General features: G+C 35.7%; 1 protein-coding gene across 3 annotated transcripts in view; it reads left to right on the forward strand.

Moving 5' to 3' along the window:
- Positions 1-12,500, forward strand: part of LOC135214831 (sphingomyelin phosphodiesterase-like) — a 94,617-nt gene that overhangs the window by 42,905 nt on the left and 39,212 nt on the right. For all 3 annotated transcript variants that reach the window (XM_064249225.1, XM_064249227.1, XM_064249228.1), the window contains exon 2: positions 5,739-5,890. The gene's annotated coding sequence lies outside the window, so the exon portion shown is untranslated. The remainder of the gene's footprint in view (positions 1-5,738; positions 5,891-12,500) is intronic.

Consider the following 12,500-nt stretch of genomic DNA (forward strand, 5'->3'; position numbering starts at 1 on the left):
TTTTTATTTTTTTTTTATCTTAGGAATGAAGTTATTGCTTACCTGTGGTTGATGGGAGAACGGTTGAAGATACGGAAAAAAAAAAAACTTTTTTCCGCTCACCATGGAAAGTGGAATTATTTGTGGTGAAAACTGTTTGGGTGCGTTCGCTGCGACTAGACTTCAGTCCTGCGAGTCACCATCAATGACTATTTGAAGGAAAATAGTTTTTTTTTTTTTTTTCAAATAATCCACCAACAAACCCAAACGAATTGCCATCAATATAAACTTCACTGAAGTACTTAAAGGTTATATAATATCTTTCCCACAAACAAACAGAAAGATTCCCGCTTTATTACGGATAGTGAAGGAAAAATGCTCTGTTTGTTTGTTTGTTTGTGGTAGGAATTTTATATTACCTTTAAATAGTTCAATGAAGTTTATATTGACAGTAATTCAGTTGGGTTTTGCTTGTGAATTATTTTATAGGAAAATGAATTAAAAGAGTTAAATTATATTCCTGCAAGAGCGATAACTCGCGAAGCTTCAAGTTAACCCAAGGCCAACCCATCAAAGGGTTAACTGTAGGTATCTCGGAACGCTGCTGCTACATAATCGTTTTCGTAGATTTCATTTCAAATAGTCTTCCAACATCAGACTGCTAATAATACGACGAACGAAACAATGCGAAATAATTCTTTATAGCGGAGGTGAGAAGGCATAGTTTATCCAAGTCTAGTATCCGAGAAAACTATCGAATTTGGCGCTGAAATCATGTTTTGAGGAAATTACAATGCAATAATTAAAACATCACTTAAATGTAAATTTGTGGTATTTTAGAAATAAATATTATATGGGATGAAATTGAAAGGCGTAAGGATTTATCTGACTAAAGAATTTTTCTTTTATCTTCAATACTTTTGGAGATATTAGCATTTGAATAGCGTTAGGGCACGGCCGGGCCGCCAGAAATGAGCCCGGGCACAAACAAATAGAGACGAACTCTTGATAAAAAGCAGATATACACGAACCCAATAATTACAGCAACAGAGCCAACTGAGGCTCCAGAATCTGCTCATTGCAACAGCGGCTTGTCAGTTGAGCACATTTTGGTTCAGTGTCAACAGTATTGACTTCGCTTCGCTCGTAATGACTAGCAAAGAATCGGAAAAGCGGAACGAATACGAAACATGAAATTCAAATTGTAGCGGACAAACGAAATTCGCTGAAATAAAGGGGAGATAAAAAGGGAGCCAAGACCAACGAGAGATGACAAGAATGCGCATTGGCTGATAACTTATAGATCGGTACATCACAGACTTTCTTCGCGAAAAATGGTACCAAATTACGGTATCAATGAAGGTTCTCGTTTCTCTAGTGTTTTCACTTCGGTAATTTCACTTTTATAAGTTTTATTTTTCTTTTTGAAATCACAGCGATTCGTGCGTTTCCACTTACACAAAATTGGAAAATAATCTTATTTTTTACTATAGATTGATTTTTTACTAAATCAATTTACTAATTGATGTGTTTGAGAACTTAGAATTTTAATCAGAATAAAACGGAATAATAACCGTTTTTTTATAAGTTTACTTTAAAAGCTGAACATTCAGTCTGTTTGCTTAGAAACCTCACTATCTGTTATGCAATTATATATATATATATATATATATATATATATATATTATATATATATATATATATATATATATATATATATATATATATATATATATATATATATATATATATTATATATATATATATTATATATAAACGTTGAATGTACTGTCGTATGCCGATGGCTTCTGAGAGGTGAGAATCTAGTCGAGTAATTAAGTTGGTTTAATTTTTTTTTATTCTTAATATTTCATCATCTAATTTCCTCCTTTATTTATTTAAAAATTCTCTCAACAGTCAAGGTATAAAGGTTAGTTTCGACTCTGATGTCCTCATTCTTGTTGCTTTCGTGTTTTTGCACCTATTTTGAATCAGTATGACATCGAGTAATGATAATGACAATTTTCAACAATAAGATCATTGCAAACGCGACAAGAGTGTCATTCGAAAAGGTAATAGCAAATAACACATTAAAAAAATACGTTTATTTTTATAAATACTTCATTTGAAATACCAAGAAGGGTTACCCTTTCTGTCCATTCCTCCACAGGGCGTAAACGGGTACCCTTTGATAACCAGGTTCCATTGGCTCCACAACTAATAGTAATGTTAACTGTTCATGGGGTTATACGTAAATTCCCTGTTAAAACATGCACGATATACTTATGTACATACATGTGTGTTTGTTAGCAGTGTTAACTATTCATGGGATTATACGTAAATTCCCTGTTAAAACTTGCATGATATAAATATGTACATACATGTGTGTTTGTGTACGCGTGTGCATTAAGCCATTATGTATATTCAGCTCATACGATTATGTATGCATGTACAAGTATACACGTGTGTCTCTGAAAGTCGAACCATAGTTCTTCAGTGGTTGATTTATGTATTTACATTTGGAGGGGGAGAGAGAGAGAGAGAGAGAGAGAGAACGAGAGAGACGATGAGAGAGAGAAAGGGAAAATCGAGATATAGAGAGAGAGAGAGAGGAGAAGAGAGAGAGAGAGAGAGAGAGAGAGGAGAGAGAGAGAGAGAGAGTGTGTATTGGTGTAGCTAATTATTTTCTCCCTTGTCAGAATCTGTTGCTTATTACAAACTTCACTATATCTAGTACCCAATTTCATTTACGCTTTCAAGAAATCTGATGATATACATTTTTACAGAGGATGGCGTGTCATACCCGTAGAGTTATTGTTCATTAGCTGATCCCTCTCGTGGTTATCGTCGTTTCCATATTTTCAATGAAAATTTTTATGTATTTTTTTGATTTTTTTAAAAAGTTGATTGGTGAGATGGGTGAAAGAAGAATGGGGGAAGTTAGTTTGCTAACCCTGGTAGGGAATAGTATAGAAAGTTAAGTATTAGTGAGAGCAATGTTAAGTGTGGTTTAGCCACAATTGTATTTGGATAAAGGTATAATTTTTCTTACGATGGCATTAATATAACATATCCCAATAATGATTTTGGACTATATTAACATAGTGAATTGTACAGATTTCATGTTATTAATTCTATTTTTTAACAGTATAATTGTATTTAGATGAATTTGCAAAATTTATGTCGTAATTTTTAGAAACCAGCAATTTCGCTTTTTTTTATTATTTTAAAACGTCGGAGTAATATATCCAGTTTACACTTCTGTATCCCTCAAAACTGGGTAGTAATAGAAAGTCAATTACTCAAATGTTAGCCTGTATCTATAACACATCTGTTATTATAATTCTATTGCATGTAATGGAGCTGTTTCTCGTCCACGAACCGGAAATCAGGGGGAACTGAATTACCAAATTTCCGTCCATTACCTCGCAACTTGTTGCGTCGTTTGGTTTAATGCTCATGTTTTGTCTTATGTTGTATATACCATTTAATGTCGCGTTTATTCTCACTGTTCTGAATTTGAGTCTTTAAAAATGTAATCACAACTCCTGATTAGCAAGTGTTAGATTCAAATCGCTTAGCGAATTCGACACTGGCTCTTTGTCAAAAATTACCCTCCGGACGTTACGTACCGCCTAGAAGCTCGGACCAAGGTACTTACCTTTAATCTGCTTACTTATATAGGGACCAATGGTGAGAGACTAGGACTGGGCTGAACGACGGCGAATCTAAACTTTGAGCTTATTAACCGCAGACTATCGTTGTTACTTTTTAAGCATTTAGTTTTATATATATATATATATATATATACTATATTATATATACATACATATATATATATATATATATATATATATATATATATATATATATATATATATATATATATATATAATATATATATAACTCCAATTCCCGGAGCAACAGCTCGAAGAACAATCCAAGCGGGTCAGGGAAAGGCACTATCCATAATGCAATTTTATTTTAAAATAAAATATTGCCGACGTTTCACAACTCCACATAGTTGCATTTTCTAGGCTGCAAACAAGCGAACATGGCAATCAATAAACTAATAATTATAATTAATTTAAAAACATTCAGAATATAATTGATAAAACATTTACTTAAAGAATAAGCAAATGGCTGGTGACAACCTACCCAGAAGGAAGTTAAAAACATACTACTGTACTCGTATAGAGTTACAACGAGAGAGAGAGAGAGAGAGAGAGAGAGAGAGAGAGAGAGAGAGAGAGAAAACAATAACAAACATACAGACAGAGAAAAACAGCTCAACAAGACCATCAGGCAATAAATAATTGTATGGATACGTTTGGGAGTTTAACGGTGTACGGCAATTTGATAATAATGGATTCCAGTATTGTTAAGTCGTTTTCTTTTTGTACCTGTCCTACTATTGAAAAAAGGGGTTCTTTATTGTCCTATATAGGTTTTTACATATTTTTGAATGGTTTTTAATATTAGATTATTCAGGGCTAGACAATCTGCTCCCAGTTCTGAAGCTGACCCCTCTGTGAGCATCAATGCGCACTCGCAACAGCCTCTTTCTACATCCGACATAGATCCCCTGACTACATCTGGGGCACTTGTACTTATATATAACGTTGGATGTAAACAAAGGACTGAGCTTGTCTTTGAACTTGAAGAGGGAGCCAACTGTTCGGGGATTCTTCGGAATGAGTTTCAGGTTGAGGGCCGGTAATTCTTTTTGAATGATGGTTAGAAATTTCTTCCTGAAAGTGTCATCTTGTATGTAGGGGAATGCCGCGTACAAATTCATTTTAGGGACTGTGTGATATAGAGGAGGTGGCGTCATCTTCTTATTCAACATACTATTTAACTGTCTGAAGAATAGTTTTGATGGAAAACAGTTGTTCCTGAAATAGTTTGAAAGAGTTGTTATTTCTTCATGAAAGGTCAGCCAATTAGATGACAGAGTAAAAGCCCTATGGAGGAGGGTAGAAACAGCGTTTAATTTAAAATTGAAATAACACGAGCTATAAAAATTCATACCTAAACCCGTAAACGTACCTTTACGATATATACCCGTGTGGAATCCTACAGAGTTCTTGGAAACAAGAACGTCCAAAAATGGGAGTTTACTGTTAGATTCTTTTTCTAGCGTAAATTTTATGTTAGGGTGTTGGGTATATTTTAATAAAATGCATATGGATAGTGCCTTTCCCTGACCCGCCTTGGATTATATATATATATACATATACATATATATATATATATATATATAGATATTATAATATATATATATATATATATAATCACCCATTTTCCTCTGAATGAGCGTTTCATTCTGAATTCTGAAGAGTGAATCATTACGGAATGCAGATTTCTTAATTAAACAATAGACCTTGGTTTAATTGTGGTTGTTTATACGTTCTGCTCCAGTTCTTCTACTTAACTTTCACGTACAGACAACTAAAAGAAGTAAAATACAGTCCGCTGAAAGGGTTTTGAAGATGCTTAAGTAGAAAAAAGTGCTTTTAAAACTACTGTTTCCTACAGCAACTGGCCCGCATCAACCAACCAGTTTTTTCAGTGCCTGAGACCTTCCAAGCATTTGTTTTGTTATTTATTCTTCTCAAGTCACTTCATGAATATTTTTCACATACCAAAATGAAAATTGTTGATGTTTTGACTTATTTTCGTCAGATACTTGTGTTGCCTAATATAATGTCATCGTAATGTGATTAATTACTTATCTGTTCTTATTTTTCCTCTTGCAGGTTTTCAAGCTTACTTCAGCAACGGCAGCTGTACAAAAAATTCTTTGAGATAAACTACATGAAAGCAGTGGAAGCAAAATAAAGAGAAAAAAAGAACAAAAGAAGAAATATTCAAGGGTCGCTCGAGCTATGCTTGAACCCAGAAAGAACAGGTTAGTCTCTTGAGTGTGTTCATTTTAATTCGTGTTTCTCAGTAATATTCCATAAGTATATCTTAGTTTTACCAGACTACTGAGCTGATTAACAGCTCTCCTAGGGCTAGCCCGAAGGATTAGATATTTTTACGTGGCTAGGAACCGATTGGTTACCTAGCAACGGGACCTACAGCTTATTGTGGGATCCGTACCACATTATATCGAGAAATGAATTTTTATCACCAGAAATAAATTTCTCTGGTTTCGCGTTGGCTGAGCCGAGAATCGAACTTCGGCCCACCGGATTGGTAGTCGAGCGCGAAATCCACTCGTCCAACGAGGAACTCAATAATATTTAATAAAGTTTAATGCTTGTTAACGTAAGAGACTATTTTTATTAGTGTTAAGAGGAAGTAATGATCAGCTTTGTTGATAGTAAATAAGTTATTAGGAATATCTCAGTAGAGGTGGTGGAAGTGTGAGGACTCTTACAAGACCTGCTAGACGGCAAAACGTGCAAGCACACCATGAGCAGTAATATTGTGTGTAACCGAAGTATTTGAAGTTTTTTTATGAGCTGAAAAGACAACGGCTGAGTTTTTTTTTTTATTGTTTTGAGCTGAAAAGAAAAGGATTGACTTTTATATTTTTTATGAGGTGAAAAGACAAATGCTGAGTTTTATATTTTTATGAGCTGAAAAGACAAAGACTGCGTTTTATATTATTTTGAGCCTTGAATATGTCATGTTACAATGGAGTAGGTCTCAGAGACTGAAGCGATGGTTTGAAAGCCCTTCTGGAAAGAGAAATTGAAAGTTAGCAAGAGTAAGTTTATTCGCAAGACAATAGAATATGTAAGTAGATTGGTCAAATAGGCGTTTGATAGCATAATGGGTAGTAATAGAATGAGCATAGACTAGATAAAACAAGAACGAAACAGGAACTTAGCAAAAGTCGTAAAATAGGCAATTATTTCTATTTTCTAAGTGCAGGTGGACGCTAAAATCATTGTTCAGATGAAAGTTCTGTAAAGTGTTTGTGTAGTTAGAAGAAAAGGGTTGAAAGGGTGAGGAAAAAGGGGTTGAAAGGGTGAGAAGAAAAGGGTTGAATGGGTGAGAAGAAAAGGGTTGAATGGGTGAGAAGAAAATGTTTGAAAGGGTAAGAAGAGAAAAGTTGAATGGGTGAGAAAAAAGGGTTGAAAGGGTGAGAAGAAAAGAGGTTGAAAGTGAGAGAAGAAAAGGATTGAATGGTTGAGAAGAAAAGGATTGAATGGTTGAGAAGAAAAGGGTTGAATGGTTGAGAAGAAAAGGGTTGAAAGGGTGAGAAGAAAAGGGCTTAAAGGGTGAGAAGAAAAGGGTTGAATGGTTGAAAAGAAAAGGGTTGAATGGTTGAGAAGAAAAGGGTTGAATGGTTGAGAAGAAAAGGGTTGAATGGTTGAGAAGAAAAGGGTTGAAAGGGTGAGAAGAAAAGGGCTTAAAGGGTGAGAAGAAAAGGATTGAATGGTTGAGAAGAAAAGGGTTGAATGGTTGAGAAGAAAAGGGTTGAAAGGTTGAGAAGAAAAGGATTGAAAGGTTGAGGAGAAAAGGGTTGAAAGATTGAGGAGAAAATGGTTGAAAGGGTGAGAAGAAAAGGGTTGAAAGGGTGAGAAGAAAAGGGTTGAAAGGGTGAGAAGAAAAGGGTTGAAAGGGTGAGAAGAAAAGGGTTGAAAGATTGAGGAGAAAAGGGTTGAAAGGGTGAGAAGAAAAGGGTTGAAAGATTGAGGAGAAAAGGGTTGAAAGGGCGAGAAGAAAAGGGCTGAAAGATTGAGGAGAAAAGGGTTGAAAGTGTGAGAAGAAAAGGGTTGAAAGGAAAAGTAGGGAGAGGGGGGTTGGAAAAAGGGCGAGAAGGAAAAGGGGCTTGAAAAGGGAATGGAAGGAAAAAGGAAAGGGTTCATTGAAGAAAAGGGCGAAAGATTTGAAAAGGGTTTTGAAAAGGGTTGAGGGCGAAAATTAAAGAAAAGAAAAGGGCTGAAAGGGATTGGAGGAGAAAAGGGTTGAAAAGGGCTGTTGGAGAAAAGAAAAGGGTGAAAAAGAATTGAAGGAGAAAAGGGTTTGAAAAGGGCGCGAAGGAAAAAGGGGCTTGAAAAAGAAATTGAAGAAAAGGGTTGAAAGGGTGAAAAGAAGGGTTGAAAAGGTTTGGGAGAAAAACAAAAAGGGTTGAAAGGGTGAGAAGAAAAGGGTTGAAAGGCTACTTATGAGGCCTCCATGCACTTGCACGAAGTGGCACTGTTTTAGGTTGTTGGCGGATGTTTGTGTTCTATTTCATAGATTACTTCCTAAAGATCTCTCTCTCTCTCTCTCTCTCTCTCTCTCTCTCTCTCTCTCTCTCTCTCTCTCTCTCTCTCTCTCTGGTACAAAATATACGACAGATAGAATGTGGAGTGTGTGTATGCATATTGGCAAGTACTGTAGTGATTAGTTTTGATTAGTTCGAATAGCTTGATTCTGACGACTCATAATTGCATTATGAAACGTCTATAAAAATCGTTCTACTTATGTGACCATCGGGCGCCAGGTTATCTTGGGCTCCGTTGATCAAATGTTCGGTTTCATCGCCGATAAGGGAAAATTGGAACAGTCTGATAAAACTAAAGATGTAGAATCATGGCGGAATGGGCATACAGAGGTCGTTATCTCTCTCTCTCTCTCTCTCTCTCTCCTCTCTCTCTCTCTCTCTCTCTCTCTGTCAAGTAAAGCTAAAATTATAAAGATTATTCTTTCCTGTTACTCCCAATGGATGCATTGGGTCTCAATGAACTAAAATCAATGCGCCACTTTTTGCATGTCAAAGCAGTTGTCATTCCCATTGATCTTGATTGTTTTCCTCATCCCAAGTTTCCCTGGTATGTCATGCCTTGGTTGTATGGTATGGAGTGACACATTCATGAGACGTTTCTCAAAAGGTACGCCAAGAATAGTTAAAAGCCTCACATTCTTCAGTATATAGGATCCCATCCACCTGAAGGCTTAGAAATTCTGTACGAGATCCGCTAATCAAAACCGTTTTCGTTTTACTGACATATTTCAGTTGTTCTCAAACGCATTGAAAAGTGAATGTATAACTGGAATTTGTTATTGTCATAAAGTATGTAATGCCCTTAGCAGATAAGTTAAGTACGATTACATTCATAATAGCAGTATGTTCAAAACAAGATTTATATTGTTAACTGACTTTGGGACAAACGTAATATGTTTTTTTACTTCACAATTCAATACGTTTATCTTGTTTTTTATCATTACTAATTTGATTATATGTAAATAGATTATGATGTCTATACAGTATCACAAATCGTAAAATGTATATTTTCTAAAAAAATTATAAAAAATTGTTATAGATGGATGGTAGATAATTGTTGCTGTTTACAAACACAGTCTCTGTGATAACCCGAGGTTAAGTGCCAACCTTGGTGTCGTACTTTATGTCTCCCGATGTAAACAACTGCTATCGACGACAACAAACAATGGCGATTATGAAAACCTTCACTTTTGTCGATGGCCGCCACTCCGGAGATCCGCCTAGATCTTTCTCTCCTGATATAGGAGACTGAGTTTCCATTATGTTAATCTCGGCAGTGATTAGCCAGGTGTCATTATGGGTCCTGCTGCAGTATTCACTTTCGTAACCATAATTGACACTTCGTTATCCGGATGTAAACTTTTGGCACTATAATAGTGTCTCTTGAGTTTTATGATCTTATTTTTTTATTATTTTTGTATCTTGCAAATACTTGCAAATAATTTAGGGAATGAAGGTATCATTTCCTCTCTCTCTCCTCTCTCTCTCTCTCTCTCTCTCTGTGGTAGACATTAGAGGTGCCTCACACTGAGGGACCTGGGGCAACCCGAACAAGATGTAAGGTCTGTAAGGTCTCTCTTTCTCTCTCTCATGCACACCACGTTAACTAGAATGTTGTTAGGTATGTATACATATATAGAGGTTGTGGATATAGGCTCTTGCATCTCTATGCTAAAAAGTGTGTTGTTACCTTCTGTAAGGAAATCCCGTTTATATAGTGTATATATATATATATATATATATATATATATATATATATATATATATATATATATATATATATATATATATATATATATATATATATATATATATAGAAGACTTGTAGAAGGAAGTACATCTCTGGTGGTCCTTAAAATACATTTATTCCAACGTTTCAAAACACAAAGGTTTCATTTTCAAGCGTAAAGACATAAAACAATAAAATTAATATTAAAAGCGCTAAATTACAAATAAAAGACAATACATTATAAAAGACAAGATAAAAAAATGAAAAACTAGTTAGCAGAACCAACCATCAAGAGGGAAAGGGAGGACAGAAGTCAGAAGGAACAAACCAGAAATGACCGGCAACAGCTCACGTTATGTAAGGAGTTGTCGAGGAAGACTGCGTGTTCAATTGAGGAACAAGCTGTTTAATAAACAAGGACTCCAGAATTGTCAGTAGTTTGCCATTCGGTGCCCGTCCCAATATTTCAAAATCTTTGTATTGTATATTCTGCTTGCATTTATTGGCGTGTCGTCTGATATTAGAAAATTCAGGATTAGCAAGTTTGTTACCAGCTCTATAGCTAACGCCCTTATGACAATCAATTCTGACCCTCAGTAACCTCTGTGTGGATCCCACGTAGGTCCCCAGATTACATCTAGGGCAATTAAACTTGTACACAACACATGAGGTCATGAAAGGGTCAAGTTTATCCTTGAATTTAAACAAACTACCTAAACTGAGTGGGTTTGTTAGGATGATATTAAATCTAATAGCTGGTATATAATCAAATATGAATTTTCTTAGTGCATCGTAGAAATTTTTGTCATGGATTAAAGGTACATTTGCATAAAATGGAAGCTTAGGCACACACACACACACACACACACACACATATATATATATATATATATATATATATATATATATATATATATAATATATATATATAATGTGTGTGTGTGTATATATATACGTATATATATATATATATATATATATATATATATATATATATATATATATATATAAACTCAGTCATTATGAAGCTGACAGCAGTTAAAAAAAAAATTATACTCAACCATTATTGTGTTTTGCTCTTGTTCGTATTTTCGCCATTTCGGATACCAGTTTTTTTCTCTCTTCTACCATAAAAGGAAAAGGAAATTATATGTCTTTTTTACGTCTGAGTTACCGGAAGTTTACAATGTACACATTAGTATAATTTCCAAGCATTTTCCGAGACACCACGTTCCCTCCATTGCCTTATGATTGGCCTCGCGATGATGTGATGATATTCTTAGGTACTGACGGGGAAGTCACTTTCAGTTACCACTCCGAGCCCGAGGTGCTATTGTAGATTCACATCAACCGTCCATTTGATGTCTAGGCCAGCCCCTTACGACGCTCCTGATTGGCTGTTTATAAGGCAATCACGGGGCTGAAAAGTCTCTCTCAAGAGTTCACATAAGCAGGATGTATGTTCCACTTCTCCTGAGGGATGCGTCTTTCAAAAGCATCCCTCAGGAGAGGTGGAGCATACATCTTGCCTATGTGAACTCTTGAGAGAGACTAAGAGTTTCCAGCCCTGTGATTAGCTTATCAACAGCCAATCAAGAGCGTCGTTAGGGACTGGCCTAGACATCAGGTGCACGGTTGATGTGAATCTACCATAGCACTAATCATGGCGGATGCTCCTTGGGAGGCCGTCTTTAGTACTAGCCCCTCGGGGATCGAAATATTATGTACACCCATTCTATATTGTGTGGTCGACATATATTATAAACAATGTCTGGTACTAAATACGGCGTCCCAAGGAGCCTCCGCCGTGCTCAGTACAAGCACCTCGGACTAGGTGAAGCGTAGATAACAACCAAAGTATCACCGATTATGTTTCACTGTAACGTTTGTTCAACCTGGGTTTAACTACGGGATCTTGCCTGGAAAAATAACTCTCTTTTCCCCTTTGATGTAAAGGTACTTTCAGAAAATTGCGAACAAAATTGTAGGATTTCCCACAAAACTCTCAAAAAGAATATGAAAGTTAATTATAAGTTTCTGCAGTGACAAGAAAAGAAGATAGTAACAAAAAAGAATAAAGAAAAAAAAACTAGAGCAGTTTTAAATTCTGAACTATGGTCACACGAAAGAGCAGTTTATAATTTAAGCTTGAGTTCAGGCGTTAAACTCGACCGAGTCTTACGTCGTCTTTTTCATAGACTTGCTGTCTTCTTTTTCCTACGTGATATGAAAGAGGGGTTCAAAACGTATTTCACACGGTGTCGAAGACGATAACACTGACAGGTGACAGATACAACCGACCCTTTAATATAGGAATAACGGTGTGAAAGAAGATAAATGAATATGAAATTTTTCCCGTGATTTTTTTTTCCTAGCCAAAATTGTGACTTTGGATTCGTAACAGGGCCGGATTGGGCCCCGGGCCACCCACCAAGAGGGGGCCTCCCACCAATAAAAACAATACATTTTAATTTAATAAGGTTAGTATTGTAATCACTAGCCAAATTAAAAATTTTATTATTAAGTTTGACAATATCATAATGCTCATACATACGAATGTTACGA

The sequence above is a fragment of the Macrobrachium nipponense genome, chromosome 46, assembly GCF_015104395.2.
Source record: "Macrobrachium nipponense isolate FS-2020 chromosome 46, ASM1510439v2, whole genome shotgun sequence".
NCBI lineage: Eukaryota > Metazoa > Arthropoda > Malacostraca > Decapoda > Palaemonidae > Macrobrachium > Macrobrachium nipponense.